Raw genomic sequence first — 19,498 nt, forward strand, 5'->3', positions numbered from 1 at the left:
AGTGGCCATTTGTACCTCTTCTTGGGAGAAATGTCTGTTTAGATCTTTTTACCCATATTTTAATTGGATTTGTTTTTTTTTAATTATTGAGTTACAAGAGTTCTTTATATATTGTTTTTTCCTGCACCACATTGCTCGTGGGACCTTAGTTCCCGACCAGTGATCGAGCCTGGGTCCGTGGCAGTGAAACCGCCTCTTAACCGCTGGATCCCCAGGCATGTCCCTCTTTTATATATTCTTAATCCTACACTCTGATCAGACGTAAGATTTGCAAAAATTTCCTCCTGTTCTATGGATTTTCTTTTTACATGTTTAATAGTATCCTTTCAAACACAAGTGTGTTTTAATCCTGATGAAATCCAGTTTATTTTTTCTTTTGTTGCTTGGGCTTTTGGGGTCATATCTAAGATACCATTACCTAATCTAGGGTCATGAAGATTTATTTCTGCATTTTCTTTTAAGAGTTTAATAGTTTAGCTCTTACACTTAGATCTTTGACCGATTTTGAGTTAATTTTTTTATATGTATTTGGTTGGGAGTCCAACTTCATTCTTTTACACTTGGATTTTTTTTTTTTTTAGAAGTGGTTTTTTAAGAAGATGAACACATTTGTCTTCCTTTAATGTGGAAGTTGACTGACTCTTTTCCAGTTATTTCAGTACCATTTGAAAAGACAGTTATTTCCCCCGTTGAATCCTTGACACCTTTGTCAAATATCAATTGACCAAATGTGAGAGTTTTTTTCCAGCCACTCAATTCTACCCTATTTGTCTATGTCTACCACTATGCCCTTATTGTAGCTTGGTAGCAAGTTTCAAAATTGTAAGTGTGAATCCTCTAACTTTGTTCTTTTTCAGAATTGGGTTTACTATTCTGGGTCCCTTGAATTTCCATATGAATTTTAGGATCAGCTTGTTAATTTCTGAAAAGAAGTCAGGTGAGATTTTGATGGGAATTTTTTTGGATCTGTAGATCAGTTTGGGGAGTGCTCCCATCTTAGAAATATTAAGTCTTATGATCCATGAACACAGGTATATTTTCATTTATTCATTAATTCCTTTCAAAAAATTTTGTAGTTTTCAACATATAAGTTTTACACTTGTTTATTATTATTTTATTATTTTTGATGCTATTGTAAAGAGGTTTTTTTCCTTAATTTCAATTTCAGGTTATTCAGGTTAACAAGTGTATAAAAACACAATAGTTTTGTGGGGGTTTTTTTTGGTATGCTGAACTTATATATTAGTTCTAGTAGGTTTTTGGTGGAACCCTTAGGATTTTCAATATGCAAGATCATGTCATGACAAATAGAGATATTTTTACTTCTTCCGAACCTGGATGCCTTTTAGTTCACTTTCTTGCCTTAATTTTCCTGGCTGTTCCTCCAGGACAGTATTGAAGAGAAATGGATGTCTTCATTTTATGTGTTTCTATTCCATTCCCATCCCTCCGAAAAAACAGGAAGAACAAAATCCTTACAAAATTTTGGAACAAAATCCAATCCGTTTCTTTTTTCTTTCCTGGTGGTTCTTTCCTACCTTTCTCTTTTCATCGTCTTTTTTTTTTTGAGCCAGGCAGGTGGTGGGGCTGACGGGCCAGGCAACACCTGACCCACTAGGCCTTCACCGTTCTCGTCAGTCTTCATGATGTTTCTGTGGATTCCGTCGTGAAATGTGAGCTTGACAGCGGCATCGCTGCGAGTGGGTTTGCCCCAGGCAGGCACTGAGTACTGCCTCCACAGCAGCAGAGGGAAAAGATCTCCTGTGCTGTGACTCCACTGGGAGGGGCAGCAAGAGAGTGAGCAACACTCACAGCGATGGCTCCAGTGGTAGCCAAAGCCCCCGACAGTGTGTTAACAGAGGGCACGTGAAGTCCCATAAAGGCCACTGTGTGGGCTGATAGGTTAAACCCTCGTGGGGCGGTGAGGCATTTGAAGGCGATCTGGGGACTTTGCCTGCGAACTCTGCAGGGGAACCATGGCTGCAGCTACCAAATCCTCGACAGACCCTTAGGTTTCACCAGTAGGGTATCTTAGTGGGCTGCCGCCATCCCCTCCCCAGCTTATGTTTACCGTGCTGCCCAAGTCAGCAAGAAAAGGCTAGATTCTGAATGTTCTGCTTAAGCAAAGTGCCCCAGAGAAGGGCAGAGACAGGTCTGACGCGTTTGGTGTGGTGTCCTAGCCTCCTGAGTGCTGACCTGGTCATGTAACAGGCGTCACCATAACTGGGTTAGAGTCGTGGTGATCAGCATTTCCCAAGTGCTCACTGATTCCACAGGCAGATTTCGGCTATCTGCAGGATTCCTGTATGAGGAATCCTATGAGGAATGTGAGCTATATGAGGAATGTGTCTTTCCTGGTGACATCTGCAGGCTGGGGGAGGGTCTCCGTACGTCTTTCTTTATATATTGTCCTCCTCATGTGTTTAAAGTGTTAGTCACTCAGTCATGTCTGACTCTGCAACTCTACGAACTGTAGCCTGCCAGGCTCCTCTGTCCATGGAATTCTCCAAGCAAGAGTAGTGGACTGAGTTGCCATTCCCTTCTCCAGGGGATCTTCCCTGCCCAGGGATCAAACCCAGGTCTCCCACAGATTCTTTGCCACCTGAGCCACCAAGCCACGTGTGAAACAATATGTTTCTAAGCACAGTGTCACGTTAGTACTGTAGTTTTCCCTTACTTCACTTCTTAGGAAACATTTCTTTAAGTAAATAATATAAAAATATACTCATCTTATTTTCTCTCCATTAGTTCCAAGTCAGTAACATATAACACACGTTTAGCTGTAGATTGTGTAGAGAACACATGGGTCTGTACAAGAGCAAGTGGCCGCTTCCTTATTCCAAGGGTGGTGTCCTGGAGGAAAGCCCCGTTCTCCATGGACTGTTCGTCTGACACACTGAGGTGCGTCGCACACGCCCGTACCACCAACTGGACAGACTCTTGGGGACGTGGTGACCTGGAGCTCATCCTGCACCTCTTGCTTTGCCTGCCCTCAGCGTACTGGCGTGAAGGGAAGTGAGGGATAGCAAACACGCTTTTTTTTAATTGAAATGTCGTTGGCTTACAATGTTGTGTTGGTTTGGTTTCAGGTGTACAGCAAAGTCATTTCAATATATGTGTATGTATGTATTCTCTTTCAGAGTCTTTCACATTATAGATTGTTACAAGATACTGAGTAGAGTTCCCTGTGCTGTACAGGAGGACCTTGTTCTTATCTGTTTTATATATGTTGGTGTCTAGTTGCTCGGTTGTGTCTGACTCTTTTGTGACCCCATGGACTATAGCCCGCCAGGTTCTTCTGTCCATGGGATTTCCCAGGCAAGAATACTGGAGTGGATTGTCGTTTTCTTCTCTTGTTTTATATATAGTAGTATGTGTATGTTAATCTCAGGCTCCTAATTTATCTCACCCTGCCACTTTCCTCTTCAGTAACCATAAGTTTGTTTTCTACCAACAAGTCTGTCTTTGGTAAATAAGTTCATTTGTTTTATTTTTTAGATTCCAGATACAAGTGATATCACATGACTGACCTTGTCTGACTTCACTGAGTGTGACAGTCTCTAGGTCCGTCCATGTTGCTGCAAATGGCAGTATTTTATTCTTTTTTATAGCTGAGTAATATTCCATTATACACACACACACACACACACACACACACACACCACATTTTCTTTATCCATTTATCTGTCAGTGAACATTTGGGTTGCTTCCATGTCTTGGTTTTTGTAAATAGTGCTGCTATGCCCTGTTCCAATTTAAGAACATGATATATGTTTCCATCTGTTGGTGTTGTCTTCGATTTCTTTCATCAACATCTTAGAGTTTTCACAGTACAGGTCTCTTGGCCTCCTTAGGTAGGTTTATTTCTCGGTATTTTATTCTTTTTGATGGGATGGCAAATGAGATTGTTTCCTTAATTTCCCTTTCTGATATTTTGCTGGGTATATATAAGTGCACAGATTTCTGTACATTAACTTTGTATCCTGCAACTCTCTAATACATTGATGAACTCTAGTAGTTTCCTGGTGGCGTCTTTAGCGTTTTCTGCATACAGTATCATGTCATCTGTAAACAGCAACAGTTTTACGTCTTCCTTTCCAATTTTGATTCCTTTTATTTCTTTTTCTTCTCTGATTGTTGTGACTAGGACTTCCAATACTATGTTGAATAAATGTAGTGAGAGTGGGTGTCCTTGTCTTGTTCCTGATCTTAGAGGAAATGCTTTCAGCTTTGCACTGTTGATATGATGTTAGCTGTGGGTTTGTCATCCTTGGCCTTTATTATGTTGAGGTGTGTTCCCGCTATGCCCACGAACACACTTTAAATCTGGCTATGTGGCGCTCGACCGGCAAGGGGGCTTGGACATAGTGAATCTCTGAATAATAGGTAATGCTGAATCCTTAAGCAGAGTGGAAATGTTTACAAATCAATTGTTTTGGATTAACTGCATCATCTCCAGATTATTTTTCTACTGTTTTAAAGTAATATATGGAGGGGCCAGCTCTGTTACGGTAGCATAAGCCCACTTCAGCCCTTGTCTGTCACTATAACAACTGAAAACTCAAGTTTTAAAAAAAAAGGCAGCTCCCTAAGGCCTCTGCAGAGTGAACCAAAGCAGGTGCATTGTGAAGGCAAGTTCAGACTTGCCGCTGTAACCCGTGTAGGGAGAGCCTTCCCATTTTATTTTCCCTTTCCTTTTTGCCTCGGGTGGCCTCAGTTGCAGGACCACACAGCAACACCAGACCAAAACTCTGGTAGAACTCTGTCTTTCTGGCAAGAGGAACTCTTGACAGAGGAGCCAGGTTCTAGAAAGTGCAGGGGTCCTGGAGAGGAGAGAGTTGGAGAAAGGGGCCTGGCTCTGGATAAACCAGTGCAGGTCGTGGGCTCACCTCCAGGTGACACGGGCACGGGAAAGACCCAGAGCGGCACAGAAAGCTTTTGATAACTGAACTTAGAGTGGAACCACTGGCCACTGAAGGCGAGCAGAGCTTGTGGTCTGAATGCACCAGGCTGATGGGCTCCTGAGTCAGGGCAAAGTTCTCCAGAGGATTGTAACAGACCCAGAGTCTGCACAACGTAACAGTCAAAATATCCAGTTTACAAACCCAAATTATGCTAGGAGAGAGACAGTCAACAGAGGTCAGCTCCAAGGTGATCCAGGTGGCGGAATTATCAGACAGAAATCTTAAAGTGGTTATTATGACTGATCATATAAGGTAGGGTCAGACATACCTCTGAAGATGGGAAGATAGAATGTCTTAGCTGAAAAGCAGAAACTATATCAATAAACAAATTGAAAACTTTAGAACTGAAAAAAATGCCAGATATCTGAGAAAGTATGAACAGGCTCAACAGCAGAAAGCAGATGACTAAGGAACGACTCCATGATCTTGAAGACAGAGCAACAGAAATCATCCAATTTGGAGAACAAAGAAAAGATTAGGGTGGGGGTGTGTTGGTGGCGGGGAACCTCAGGAACTTTTGGGACAATATCAAAAGGACTAACATCTAACATGTGTTTTCAAAATCCCAGAAGGAGCAGAGAAAGAGATTACCGCAGGAAAAAAAACATTTGAAGAAATAATGGAGGAAAATTTCCCACATTGATGAAGGACATCAGTTTACAAATTCAAAAAACGTGATAATCCCCAAAAAGGATAAATTCAAAGAAAAACAGGCCAAGTCACATTATAATTAAACTGCTAAAAATCAAAGGGAAAGAAAAAATCTTGAAAGCTGCCAGATAAAAATGTAACATTACCTGCAGAGTAACAAGAAGTTGAAGGACTACAGATTTCTAATCAGAAACCACAGAGGCTTGAAAATGATGAAACAATGTCTTTAAAGTATCGAAGAATAGAAATGTCAATGGGAGCTCAACATTTGGCAAAAATATGCTTCAGGAATGAAGGGAAAATAAAGACATTCTTAGATGAAGGCAAACTAAGAGAATTTACTATGCAGGTTATAATACTGAATTATTCAGGCTGCAGGGAAATGACACCAGATGGAAAATGAAAAGAGAACAACAGAAATGATAAACATGTGGGTAAATAAACAAGGTAATTTTTCCCTTTAAGGTTTAAAAAATATGTATGACTCTTGAAAGCAAAAATTATAACATTGCCTCGTGGGATTTTCAACATATGTAAATGTAATTGGTGCAGCAACTATAACACAAAGGGGGAAGATAGAGGAAATTACTTGGGGGTAAGGCCTCCACATTTTAATGAAATGGTACAACACTACCTAAATAAACAAAGGATAGGCGTGTATATAAAAATCCTTAGTATGATCATTAAAAAATAGAGATAGGGCCTTAATAAAGGTCAGTAGGTAAAATAAAGTGAAATACTAAAAAGATTCTCAAATAATCCAGAAAGCATCAGGAACGTGGACCAAAGGAAATGAACAGAAAGCAATAAAATGGTAGACCAAAATTCAGCTACTTTAATTACGTTAAATGTAAGCGATCTGCTGCTGCTGCTGCTGCTGCTAAGTCGCTTCAGTCGTGTCCGACTCTGTGCGACCCCATAAACGGCAGCCCATCAGGCTCCCCCGTCCCTGGGATTCTCCAGGCAAGAACACTGGAGTGGGTTGCCATTTCCTTCTCCAATGCATGAAAGTGAAAGGGAAGTCGCTCAGTCGTGTCCAACTCTTAGCGACCCCATGGACTGCAGCCTACCGGGCTCCCCCGTCCATGGGATTTTCCAGGCAAGAGTACTGGAGTGGGGTGCCATTGCCTTCTCCAACACACCAACTAAAGACAGGATGGTCAAATTGGAAATTTAAAGAAAATAATACAATTTGCTATCTGCAAGAAACGCACTTTAAATATGGAGACAGATAAGTTAAATGTAGAGAAATGGGGAAAGCATACTATGGAAACACTATTCAAAGAAAATCTAGAGTGGTTACGTTAGTATCACTAGAGGTAATTACATAAAAATGAAAGAAGGCATGATAATCCTAACTGTATATTTGCCTAACAATAGAACTTCAACATACAGAAAGCAAAAACTGACAGAACTAAAGGACAAATGGCCTCTTAAAGGTTAGACACCCCTCCTTCAGTAAGTGAGAGCAGAAAATCATTAAGGGTACAGTCAACCTGAGTAATTTTATCAGCCAGCTTAACTCATGTTTATAGAATGTTGCCCCCAACAACAGAGCACATATTCTGTTTAAGCACATGTCGAACATTTGCCAAAATACCATGTTCTGGGACTTTAAAAATCTCAAACAATTGAAATCAGACAAAGTATGTTCTTGACTGTAGTGGGATTACTCTAGAAATCAGTAACAAAGAGATCTGGAAAATCCACAAATATTAAATCATGAATAAAAAAGGAAATCACAAGGGAAATTAGAAAATACTTTGAACTACACAACAAGAAAACACAGCAAATCAGCATTTATGGACTGTGCTTATCTATTTTTTTAAAGTCTCCAATCATCTAAACTTTCACTTTAATTAGTTAGAAAAATACCAAATTAAATCTAAAGTAGTCAGAACAAATGGAATAATAGCAGAAATCAAAGAAAATGACAACACAGAAACACTAAAGAAAAAAGCAAAAACTGATTATTTGAAAAGATCAGTAAATTTGACAAACCTTGAGCTAGACTGATGAGGAAAAAGAAGATACAAATTATGACATCAGGAATAAAAGAGGGAACATCACTACAAATCCTTTAAAACAAAAGAATATTTTTAAGGCAAGAATTTTCCTTTGGTTCAGTGGTCGGAACTCCACACTTTTCCTGCTGAGGGCCTGGATTCAATCCCTGGTTGAGGAGCTAAGATCCCACAAGCCACATAGCACGGTCAAAAAATATATATATATATATATTAAGGAATTACTACAATTTCATGCCCATAAATTCAGCAGTTTAGATGAAATGGGAAAATTTGTTGAAAGACACAAATTACTAAAGCTTATGCAAGAATACATAGATAAAATGAATAGTCGTATGTCTTTTTAAAGAAACTAAACTGTGCTTAGCTGGCCAGTCGTGTCCGACCGACTCTTTGCAACCCCAGACTTCTCTGTCCATGGGGATTCTCCAGACACAAATACCAGAGTGGGTTGCCGTGCCTTCCTCCAGGGAATCCTCCATCCCTTATGAACATACATACAAAACCCTCAATAAAATATTAGCAAATGAAACCCAGCAGTATGTAAAGTGGGGCCTTTGTCTTAGAATAGCCTGTTTTTTTACAGGATAAATCACATGGGGTTTATCTTGGAAATAAAAGTTTAGCTCAACCTTTAAATATTAACCAGTATATTTCAGCATATTAATAGACTAGAGAAGAAAAAGCTTATGATTTCTCAGTAAATGCAGGAAAAGAATTTTAAAAACTCTTAGCAAACTACGAATTAAAGGGAACTTCTTAAACTTTATAAAAGTCATTTACAAGAACTCTGTGGCTAACGTCACACTTCATGGTAAAAGACGGCATGCTTTCCCCCGCAAGACTGAGAATGAGGCAAAGAGGACTACTCTAACCACTTCTATTCAACATCACATTGGAAGTCCTAGTCCATGTAATAAGCAAAGAAAAGAGATAAAATGCAGAATCCCAAAGAATCTGTAAGAAATCCACTAGAACTAATCATTACATTTAGCAGGGCCACAGAATACCAGGTCACTGTGCAAAATTCAATACGTATTTCCATTTACTAGCAACAAACAACTGGAAACTGACGTTTAAACACGGGAAACAAACTTCCCAAGCGGGAAGAAGTAGTGTGTGGTAGATCAGTGCTCCCACTAAGAACTAGAGAAGCCAGACAAAATATATACATCATCTCTTTAAATGTGTCAGAGAACTGCAGAAGCAATGGAAACAAGCGGGTTTAAGATTCCACAGAGGGGCAGGACCGCAGAACGATAGCTGACCATCTGCGCACACTGCTTGCCAAGCGTTGGCTCGTGCTGGGTTTACGGACAGAATTTAAGATTTAAAGGCTGTCTAATCATAAAAAGAATGGAGACTTGAGGGCTGATCTTCCCTTTAAGACTGACAGATTCAGGAATGTGTGAGGATGCTAATTAAAGAGCTAGTGTGGGAACCTCTGGGAGGTTGTCTCCTGTCCTTTGTTGTGCTGGAGCACAACATTGTCTAGAGGAGGGGTTGCCAGACTTTTCCTTAAACAGCCAGATAGTAAATGTCTCAGGAGGTATGATTTCTGACTTACTGAACTCTGCTGTCTCCATGTCGACGCTGTGTAAACAAATGGACATGGCTGTGGACATGGCAATAAAACTTCACAGAAACAGGTATCTGGCCACTGGGCTGTAGTCGGCTGACCCCCACTCTGTTGCTCCCACTGTCTTTAAATATTTATTTACTAATATCTGGCCACATTGGGTCTTAGTGGCAGCACTCGGGGTCCTCGCTGCATCGTGCCGGACCTTCCAGTGGGAGGCACTGACTCTAGTTGTGGTGCTCACGCTCAGTAGTGGCGTGCCGGTGCATGGGCTTAGTTGCTCCGCGGCATGTGGGATCTTAGTTCTGCAACCAGGGATCAAACCCATGTCCCCTGCATTGCAAGACAGATTCTTAACCACCAGACCACCAGGGAAGCCCCACCCATCTTCTTTAGCACATGACACCAGCACTAATTCAGAGGACCAGGTGACCGAAAGCCAAGAGGAAAAAACCCGTCAGTGGCAGCAAATCCACAGGTTATCTGAGCACTGGTTTAGCAGACAAGAACTCTGATAGATCTGGAAACAGGACATTTTTCTAAATAGAGGAAATGATGGAGAAAGTAGATTAAAAGATGGAGAAACGGAGTCTACGTAAACCAACGTTTAAGAGTCTGCAAACTCCACACTTCCCTGTCCAGGCAGATGTGAGCAGTTCACACTGCATCCTGGGCAATTTAGGCTGCATTTCAATGTTTCAGCTAATAAGTGAAGCTGCGTTTGGCACCAGAAGTGTACCAAGTTAGTATACCAAGTTAGTTAATGGTAACTACCTGCGAAGGGTGCCCATGGGGATTGAACCTTCCTACCCAGGTCATAGGCCCCCTTCTCTGCCCCCTCCCCTGTGTGCCTGCTTTCTGGGGGAGCCAGTGAGCAGCCTAGTGTGAGGAGGCCAAGGGCTGAGGACCACACAGGCGTCCCAAGTCATCCTTGCGGCCCTGGGGGAGGGGGCCATGAGGTGGGAGTTCAGGGGCTGCTTGAGGGTCTCATTCTCTTCCCCAGGGAGGAGAATGCTATGGGCTGGCACCACAATACCACGGGGATGGGGTCAGCCTCTTGGGGCTGCAGTATAGGGACCAGTTCGTACAGATCAGAGGGATGTGGGGATCGGGAGGAACCAGTGCCAGGGTCTAGGGTGGAGGAGTGGGTGGTGGGTGTGGAGAACTGGATTGGAGAATTAGGAGCACAAAGCTGAGGGTCTTGGGGATGGGTGGGGGACAGTAAAGCAAGAGAATCATGGCACGGGACCTGGACCGGGTCCACAAAGGAGGCCTGGAGGGGGGATGCTGGGCAGGTGGTCAGAGCTGGAGCCCAGGAGAGAGGTCTGGGCACGAGATACGAACTGGGAAGTCATCTGGGTTTAAGGGGAAAACCTGAGTTGCACCAGGAGGTGGGATGATCGAGGGGCGGGCCTACAGACAGGGGCCCTGTGCCATGCTCCCTCTGGGGCCCCAGGGGAGCAGGAGGCAACCTCTTGACTCCCCGCCTGGTGGCTCAGTCAGCCCCCTCTCCAGGGAAATTCCTTCCCGGGGCCACAGTTCCCTCACCAGCAAGTGAGGGTCTGAATGGAATCGACCTTGTGAGCTATGGAGAGGTGCCTAGAGCAGCATGTGGAGCGAATAGCAGTCATGGTCGGTTCCTGCCGCTCTGGGACTCTAGGGGTGCCTCAGTCTGCGACTGTTCCTTGTGCTCTTTTTGCTAAATTGATTTTTTAATATTTATGTCTGTGGCTGCGTTGGATCCCAGTTGCGCCACTCAGGATCTTCATCGCAGCACGCAGACGCACTAGTTGTGGCACGCTCAATAGTTGTGCCTCGGGCTTCGTCGCTCCTCAGCACGTGGGATCTTAGTTCCCCAGCCAGGGATCGAACCTGAGTCCCCGGCATTGCAAGATGGATTCTTAACCACTGGACCACCAGGGAAGTCCCTTGAGAAATTAATTTGATTCTTAGGCCCGTCGATACTGCCAGCCCTTCACGGGAAACCTTCAGGCTCAGGCTCCCTTTGATGAGCAGCTCAAGGAAGACTGGGGCTTATTGAGGGAGGTCAGGGCCTCTAGGGGTCTCCAGAGTTAAAAACATTTGCCTGAGTCTGATGTGCGTGTCCTCAAGTGTGATCTTGGGAGCTCTGTAGGGTGCAGGGCTAGAGGACAGAGGAGGGAGGGTTTCAGGAGTCAGTTGTTGGCACAGCAGGTGTCAGATCCCCTTCCCGGTTTGGGGGCCCCTCAGTATGGGGGTTTGGGGCCACCAGAGGATGGGAGGGGCCTAGAGAGACAGGGAGAGCTGTGGTGCCTGGCGTGGGGGTGCGGTGAGCAGAGGGGGCAGGGACAGCAGCAGCCCAGGGTCAGGTTTGCTGGGCCAGCAAAGCTTGTTTGATAGGTAGGTGGTCCTCAGGCCAGGCCTGGCTCAGGTGGCTCTCCAGGGTTTCAACCAGTAATCTACCTGATCTCCTTTCAACAAAGCCCATTTCTGCTGAAGTCGCTGAGGCTCTTGCCCACCAGGACCGGCAGGTGTAGCTGCCTGTGCCCCAGGTTGGGCAGCTCTGAGTCCTCCTGCCCAGCTTTGTGGCCTTGGGAAAGCCCCTCCCAGCCCATGCCCCAGCGCGATGAGGCTGATGAATGCCCAGTCTCGCCCCTCCTGTCCTGGGGGCTGGTGGTCAGAGGCCTTGGCAGGTTGCTGGGCCTGACTCCCTGGCTCTAGGCCACCACCTGGCATCACAGTCCTGCCAGGATCGTGGACGGTCTGGGCTCCCACCCAAGGCATCTGCAGGCAGCCTGTCAGGACTTCCACTCACTCCACATGGCCAAGGGTAGGGGCTATAGGGCCTTCTTACAGACCTCTCTGATACGGGTCTGCTCAGGAGCCCTCAATCCATGCTCTACCCTCATCACACCGCGGGTTTCATCTTAAAGGCATGCAGGAATTGCTCAACTCATAGAAGTAGTTTTGGTGGGGCTTGCAGCTTCTGGAACTCGGCCCGGTTGGAAGACACAGCTGACTGGGGGGAGCCCCTCCCAGGCTCACCCCTGACGGAGTTCTGAGCTGCTGAAATTCTTCAAAAGCCTGGTTCCTTTTAAAAATGATGCCAATATATATACTACTTTATATAATCTAGATAACTTATGAGAACCTCCTTTTTATCACAGGGAACTCTATTCAGCGATCTGTGGTGACCTCAGTGGGAAGGAAATCTAAAAACAGTGGGTATATGTGTGCATACAACTAATTCACTTTGCTGTACAGAAGCTTTCCAGGTGGCTCAGTGGTAAAGAATCCGCCTGCAAGGCAGGAGACATGGGTCCCATCCCTGGGTCGGAAAGATCCTCTGGTCAAGGAAATGGCAGCCCACTCCAGGATTCTTATCTGGGGAAATCCCATGGACAGAGGAGCCTGTCAGGCGTCAGTCCCTGGAGGCTGCGGAAGAGTAGGCTGTAACTGAGTGACAAAACCATAACAAAGTAACACAATGTTGTAAGGCCACTAACTCCAAAAAAAATTGTTTTAAGAACATAAAAAGTAAAAATCATTCAGTCACTCAGTCGTGTCTGACTCTTTGCAACCCCATGAATCACAGCACGCCAGGCCTCCCTGTCCATCACCAACTCCCGGAGTTCACTCAGATTCACATCCATTGAGTCAGTGATGCCATCCAGTCATCTCACCCTTTGTCGTCCCCTTTTCCTCCTGCCCCCAATCCCTCCCAGCATCAGGGTCTTTTCCAATGAGTCAACTCTTCGCATGAGGTGGCCAAAGTACTGGAGTTTCAGCTTTAGCATCATTCCTTCCAAAGAAATCCCAGGGCTGATCTCCTTCAGAATGGACTGGTTGGATCTCCTTGCAGTCCAAGGCACTCTCAAGAGTCTTCTCCAATACCACAGTTCAAAAGCATCAATTCTTCAGCACTCAGCTTTCTTCACAGTCCAACTCTCACATCCATACATGACCACTGGCTAAACCATAGCCTTGACTAGACAGACCTTTGTTGGCAAAGTAATATCTCTGCTTTTGAATATGCTATCTAGGTTGGTCGTAACTTTCCTTCCAAGTAGTAAGAGTCTTTTAATTTCATGGGTGCAGTCATCATCTGCAGTGATTTTGGAGCCCCCAAAAATTAAGTCTGACACTGTTTCCACTGTTTCCCCATCTATTTCCCATGAAGTGATGGGACCAGATGCCATGATCTTCGTTTTCTGAATGTTGAGCTTTAAGCCAACTTTTTCACTCTCCTCTTTCACTTTCATCAAGAGGCTTTTTAGTTCCTCTTCACTTTTCTGTTTATTTTGTACTTATTTAAAAGTAAAAATAAATAAGTACAAAATAAACAGAATGTTATCCACATGAAAAGACATTCAATTAGGGATTGGGGAAATTCAAGTCAAAACCACAATGAGCACTACGTTGCACCCAATAAGACGGGGCTAGAATTTAAAAAAATAATAATAACAAACAGAAAATAACAGTGGTTGATGAGGATGTGGAGGAAGTGGAATCCTTGTGCACTGCTGATGAGAGCATAAAATGATGCAGCCGCTAGGAGAACAGCTTGGTGGTTCCTCAGAAAACTGAACATAAAACGACCTTGTGACCAGCAACTCCGCTCCTAAAGTGGACTGGAAACCGGTGTTCCAAACTTGTCCGTGCCTCTTCATAGCCACACTCCCCACGGCCACCCAAAGGCGGTAACAACCATCTATCGACCACCAATGACTGGATGCACAAAAAGTCCTCCCCACGTAGGAATGTTCCTGAGCCATGAGGAGTGAAGCACGGGCCACGTGACAGCACGGATGCTCCTCAGACACTGAGTGAAGGATGCCAGGCGCCAGAGGTCACACGTCACGTGATTCCACTGATGTGAGATGACCACAGAGACGGCCGGGGCTGGGGGAGGGAGCCGTGGGACCCCTCGGGGTGATCAAGCGGTTTCAGGACCAGTTAGAGCAGTGGTTGCACAACAGTGTGAGAGCACTAAACGCCACTAAAGTGGACAGGATTGTTGACTTTAAAATGGGTGATTTTATGCTGAGTTTTATCTCCATTTTCTCGAAAAGCATGTCATAGGGCCCTTTGAAAATCAGCATCACAGCGAGCAGTTTTCTCACAGAGTGAAAATGGCCAGCAGTCTGCAGTCCCCGCGTTCCCTCTGCAGGTTCCAGGCAGCCTCTCCCAGGCACCGTCTTTTCTTTGCTACTGGGTCCTGGCAGGATGGTACTCCTCTCCGCCTGAGAACGCATATCAGGAGAGTTCAGGTCCCACAGAGCCGGTGCCCTGAGGGCTGCCCACTGACTACCCGGACTCAGGGGCAAGCACGAGACCGCCGCCCCAGCCTGGGCGGCCCCACCCTTGGCACCACCCCGCCACCCCCTGCAGCCACCACTGGCTGGGCCACCACTCTGTGCCTGCCATGCGGCTCATCGCCCACCATGTGTCTGTCCACCAGGTGGCAGCGGAGGCTCCCCAATGTGGTGTCCCTGCCCAGCAGCCCCTCCAGCACCCCATGTCCTCTGCGGACCAGGAGCCAAGATGCTGGGGTCACGTCGCCCACGAGTGTGGCCGCGTCCTCGGTCCTCTCTGCCTAACTCAGGGGAGGCTGAGCTCCAGACGCCAGGCCGGGAGACTGAAAGCCAGAGTCTGTCCTGCAAAGCACCACAGGGCTGTGCTCCTGCAGCTGACATCGCATGAGACCCCATCTGCCTGAAACAGCTTGCAAAGCATCACCTCAGCTTTCCACTGCACCACAAGCCCACAGCTTTCCACCAGGAGCCTGTGCCCGGTGGGGAGCCTCGGCTTTGACTTCACCTGAGGTGGAATCAAGGTCTCTGGGGTTTTCCCAGTGGGAAATCTATAAGCCAAGGAATGAGGGGAAATTACAACCGAATCTAACATCTCCAAGCCCAGGGGCTCTGAAAACCAAGGCCTGAGGCTGCACAAAGGACTCGGCTCCTGAAGCTGCAGAGAAAACCTCAAAATCTGGGTGAGAATTAGCAGCAGGTTCCAGGGGCTGAGCTGCCAGATCTCTGCAGGGGCCCTGTTTCTGCCAGCAACAGAGCGACACTGCAGAGGTCACATGGTGTCTGATTGGACTGTGGGTTAAAGGTCCCCTGGATTCGTTGAAATTGATTTTCCCCCGTGGATGGAATCATCTTTTTGTTTGGACAGCTAGGCAACAGCTGAAGTTTTCCATGAACCTCTACGAAGATATGTTTCTTCTGATTTTTGAGAAAAAAAGAAAAAGAGCCTGACAGGGCAAATGATATTCTCTAGCTTGACACTAAAATAATTTTTCTCAAAATCCTATTACTTTCTGACCAGACCTATCAATGAAGAAATTCCAAAATACTCCACGCTTCCTGAGGCTGTGACAGGCCGGGCGGCAGCTTTGATTCCCATCCAGACAACTCCCTGGTTCCGGACAGGAACGGGTGCTCCACCGTGGCCCTGCAGCCAGCATCAACTCAGACCAGTCTTCGCTGGACCACCCCAGCCTCCCAGCCACCTGGGCAGTCCTGTGGCTTTCACTGCAGACTGGGCTCAGGCCATCACAGTTCTCCAAAAACCCCAGCCTCTCTGCTCTCAGCCTTTCTACCTCTTGCTGTAGGAGCTTATGATCAGACCAGTAAACTCAGTCCTCACAAGTATCCAGCCAGCACCTGCCCCGCCACCCCACAGGCCCCCAGAGCCCAGCCTGGCCCCCTGACTGATTTTGGCCTCTCACTATCCAGTTTCACTACAGTTCCTCTAGGACATTCTGGAGTGAGCCACAGAAGCAGATGAAGTGGTTACACTAAAAGGGATGGGAGCTCCCATTTCCCGAGTGCCCACCAGCATTCGGGTGGGTTGGTGGGGGACCTTGCCCATGGGACAGAGCCTCCTATTGTTCAGCATCAGCTATCCCACACTGTGCAAACCGGCCTGCAGACAGTGAACTGATGCTTCCCTATCTGAGCCGTCTGGTGTGGTGTTTACACAGTCAGAACAGGGAGTGCCCCCCTCGATGTCCTTGGTTCCCAGGTACAAGAGAAATGGGGAGACCTGGGTGCCAGGGATAGCAGAGATGGGAGCTGCTGCTGCTAAGTCGCTTCAGTCGTGTCCGACTCTGTGTTACCCCATAGACAGCAGCCCACTAGGCTCCCCCGTCCCTGGGATTCTCCAGGCAAGAACACTGGAGTGGGTTGCCATTTCCTTCTCCAATGCATGAAAGTGAAAAGTGAAAGGGAAGTCGCTCAGTCGTGTCCAACTCTTAGCGACCCCATGGACTGCAGCCTACCAGGCTCCTCCATCCATGGGATTTTCCAGGCAAGAGTACTGGAATGGGGTGCCATCGCCTTCTCCGACTGAGATGGGAAAGGAGCCCACAAACTACCGACTGGCAGCTGCTGCCCACCACACCCCTCCCCAGGCAGGAACCGCCCATCTGGTCCCTTCCCACCTCCAGGGCACACACCTAGACCAGACAGGTCCCGCTGCCACAGGGCCTAGATGGGGAGACAAGGTGGGTGGTTCCAGACTCCCATCTCCTGGGAACACCTGGCATCATGGGGGTCGTGCTCCTCTCCCGAGATTGCACACCACTTCTCACACATTTGGGAACCCAGGACGTCCAGGGGGTGGAGGGGCACCCCATGTTCTGGTTGTGTTGACACCACACGAGACTGCCCTGATAGGAAAACATCTGCCAGCTGTCCAAATGCCACAGTGCTAGACAGCGGGGAGGGGGTTCTGTCCTACTGACCGGCTGACCCACAGAGCCACCCAAGTCAGCCGCAAAGCTCCCCCTTTGGAAGCTTTGGGACCCTAAGTGGGGTTTTAGGATCTGCAGCAAGAAGAAAAAGTCAGGTTTCAGGGCTGAAGACAACATTTTAAAATCTGGCTTTAAATAAACATGGGATTTAAAAAAAGAGAGAGAGAGCGCGCGGAGCCTCCAACAGCTGAAATTAGAAGCAGCCGCCTGGGCAGGGAAGCCATCTGCGCACGCGAGGCGGCGTCTGGGCTTCGCTGGCAGCGCCGGGAGCCGGCACCGCAGGCCCGGGGCCGCCCTCCCTCCGGGAAGAACCCGTGAGGACACATCCAGCCTTGTTTTCGGAGCATCCTCTAAGTTCACGTTCCAGACAACAGACTTTCTCCTCTCCACTCCGAACTTAGCTTTGAGATCACTTTCAAGGCAGTTTAAGTCATTTAAGAGGTGGAATGATAAGAAAACAAAGACTGCGTTTCAGAGGGAAATGAAATAATGATATTGAGGGTGAAGCCAGCCTCTTGCCTCATCTTTCCCATGAAGTTGAGTGGCCACCAAGAGCCAGCGTGCCTGGGGTGGCCCGGCTGGGCGCTCAGCCCTTCAGGTCACTCACCTCTGGCCTCCTCTCCTAATACACTGTGTTCTTTTGACCAAGGGGGCTTGCGTGAAGGCCATCATTGGCTTCCTTAGCTTCCGGTCCCCCTGCTCAGAGAATTCTGTCACAAGCTGGGTTTGCACAGAAGATGGTGTGTGTGCCTGAGATTGGTGGGGGGGTCCCCCGCTGCCTGCCTTTAGCTCCACCCTGCCCACCCGACCCAGCCCCTGAGCTTGGGCTGCCCTTCCCAGTCCGCCCCATCCAGCTCTGGACACGGGGCCCAAGCAGGCCGCTCGCCCCGGCGTCCTGCCTCCGCCCCGGCCCTCCTGCCTCACCTGGGCCGGTGCGGGAGACCCGGGTCTGGGGGCTCTGCCCGAGTTATTTAAATCCGCGTTGTCAGTTAATATATTCTAACGAGCAAGTGGGTGACCGAGCTGGCAGACGCAGGATGACGCTGAAATGTAATAAGAGGGGGAGAAACACCGAGTGAAACTCTGAGACTCGTCCTCGCCCCTGCGCTCACCCCCACGCTGCCTCCCACGGGCACCTGGAGTCACGCCGATGCGCTGGATTATGTAAGAGGGCCCGTTGCTGGGGAACCTCTCCCCACCCAGCGCAGTGACAGGGCGGCACCTCCCCAGGTCCCCTCAGTGGAAGCCCCCGCGGGCCCCTCCCTGCCTGGCCAGTAAGGAAGCTCTGGGAACTTTTTACGCTGCCTCGATAGGAGGGTTAAAGCTGAACCAGGAAGGACATGGGAGGCCACCTGCTCCTGAAACACTCCACCACCTCCTCGGAGGGGAGAGGGCCCTTGTGCGCCAGGTGTCTCCTCCTCCCAGGCAAGGCCCGGCTCAGAGGCCCCCCCAAGGGCAGAAAGGGCAATGTCACCCATCCCCGGAGGCAGTGAAGCCTGTGCTGTCTGCAGCCAACGTTTTGGTCAGAGAGACGAAAGCCTCTGAGCCACGTTCAGGTCAAGGGGGAGCGGGTTTTGAGGGAAGAGCAAATCTCAGTAAAAGTCTGGGGAGGAGGGAGGAGGCAGGAGATTGGCCATCAGCCCGGCCCACGCATCCCGCCCCCCGCCCCACCCCAGGCCAGCCTCCTGCGTGGGCGCCATGCAGCAGGTGGCAGAGTGGACCTGGGGCACTCTGTGGGGACAGGGCCACTGCTCTGCCCACTGAACCCACAGACACCGGACCCCGGGCTGAGGTGCAGGCCCCTCCTTCAGACCCACAGGCCAAATGGAGGCTTGTGCCAAGGCCATAGGTGCCCCCGTGAGTAAACTTTACATGTTAGGACTGTTTAGATTTATAGTTACTGCAAAGATAGCCCACACCTAAGAGATCCCCCCCGTCCTGCCCTGTTAACATCTCTCGTCGCTGTGATGCATTTGCTACAATTAACAGACCAGCGTGGACTCACTGTTGTTCACTACTCTGGACTTTATTAAGGTTTTCTTAGCTTTCACCTGGTGTCCAGCACCCAGCCTGGATCCCAGGTGACATTTGGTCATCACGTCTTCTTGGGCTCCTCTTAGCCCCGAAGGTCTCAGACTTCCCTGGTTTGGGCAACATGCTGGACAGGGGTCTGCAGACTGTCCCTCTACTGAGATTGGTGACGTTTCTCATGATAAGCCTGGGATGACGGGTCTGGGGAGGAGTGCCACCTTTCTCAGCACGTCAAGGCCGTGTACAGTCCCATGGGCTCACTCTGAAGACGTGGCCTGGCTCGCCTGGCTGTGGCGTGCTCGTCAGTGTCTCCTGGCACCCGTGTTTCCTGGAAGTTGCCTTGCAGCCCACACCGAGGCTGGAGCACCCACTAGAGGGGGCAGCACCCATGGGCGCTTGGGTGCTCTCTGGAAGGTCCCATCTGACCACTGATGATGACGATATCTAAGACACACTGACCACTTGCCACAGGCCAGGCATGGTTCTTGGTGCCAGGCTTCTTCTGCCA

The sequence above is a fragment of the Bison bison genome, unplaced genomic scaffold (genome assembly GCF_000754665.1).
Source record: "Bison bison bison isolate TAMUID 2011002044 unplaced genomic scaffold, Bison_UMD1.0 scf7180017864371, whole genome shotgun sequence".
In the NCBI taxonomy this organism is placed as follows: Eukaryota; Metazoa; Chordata; class Mammalia; order Artiodactyla; family Bovidae; genus Bison; species Bison bison.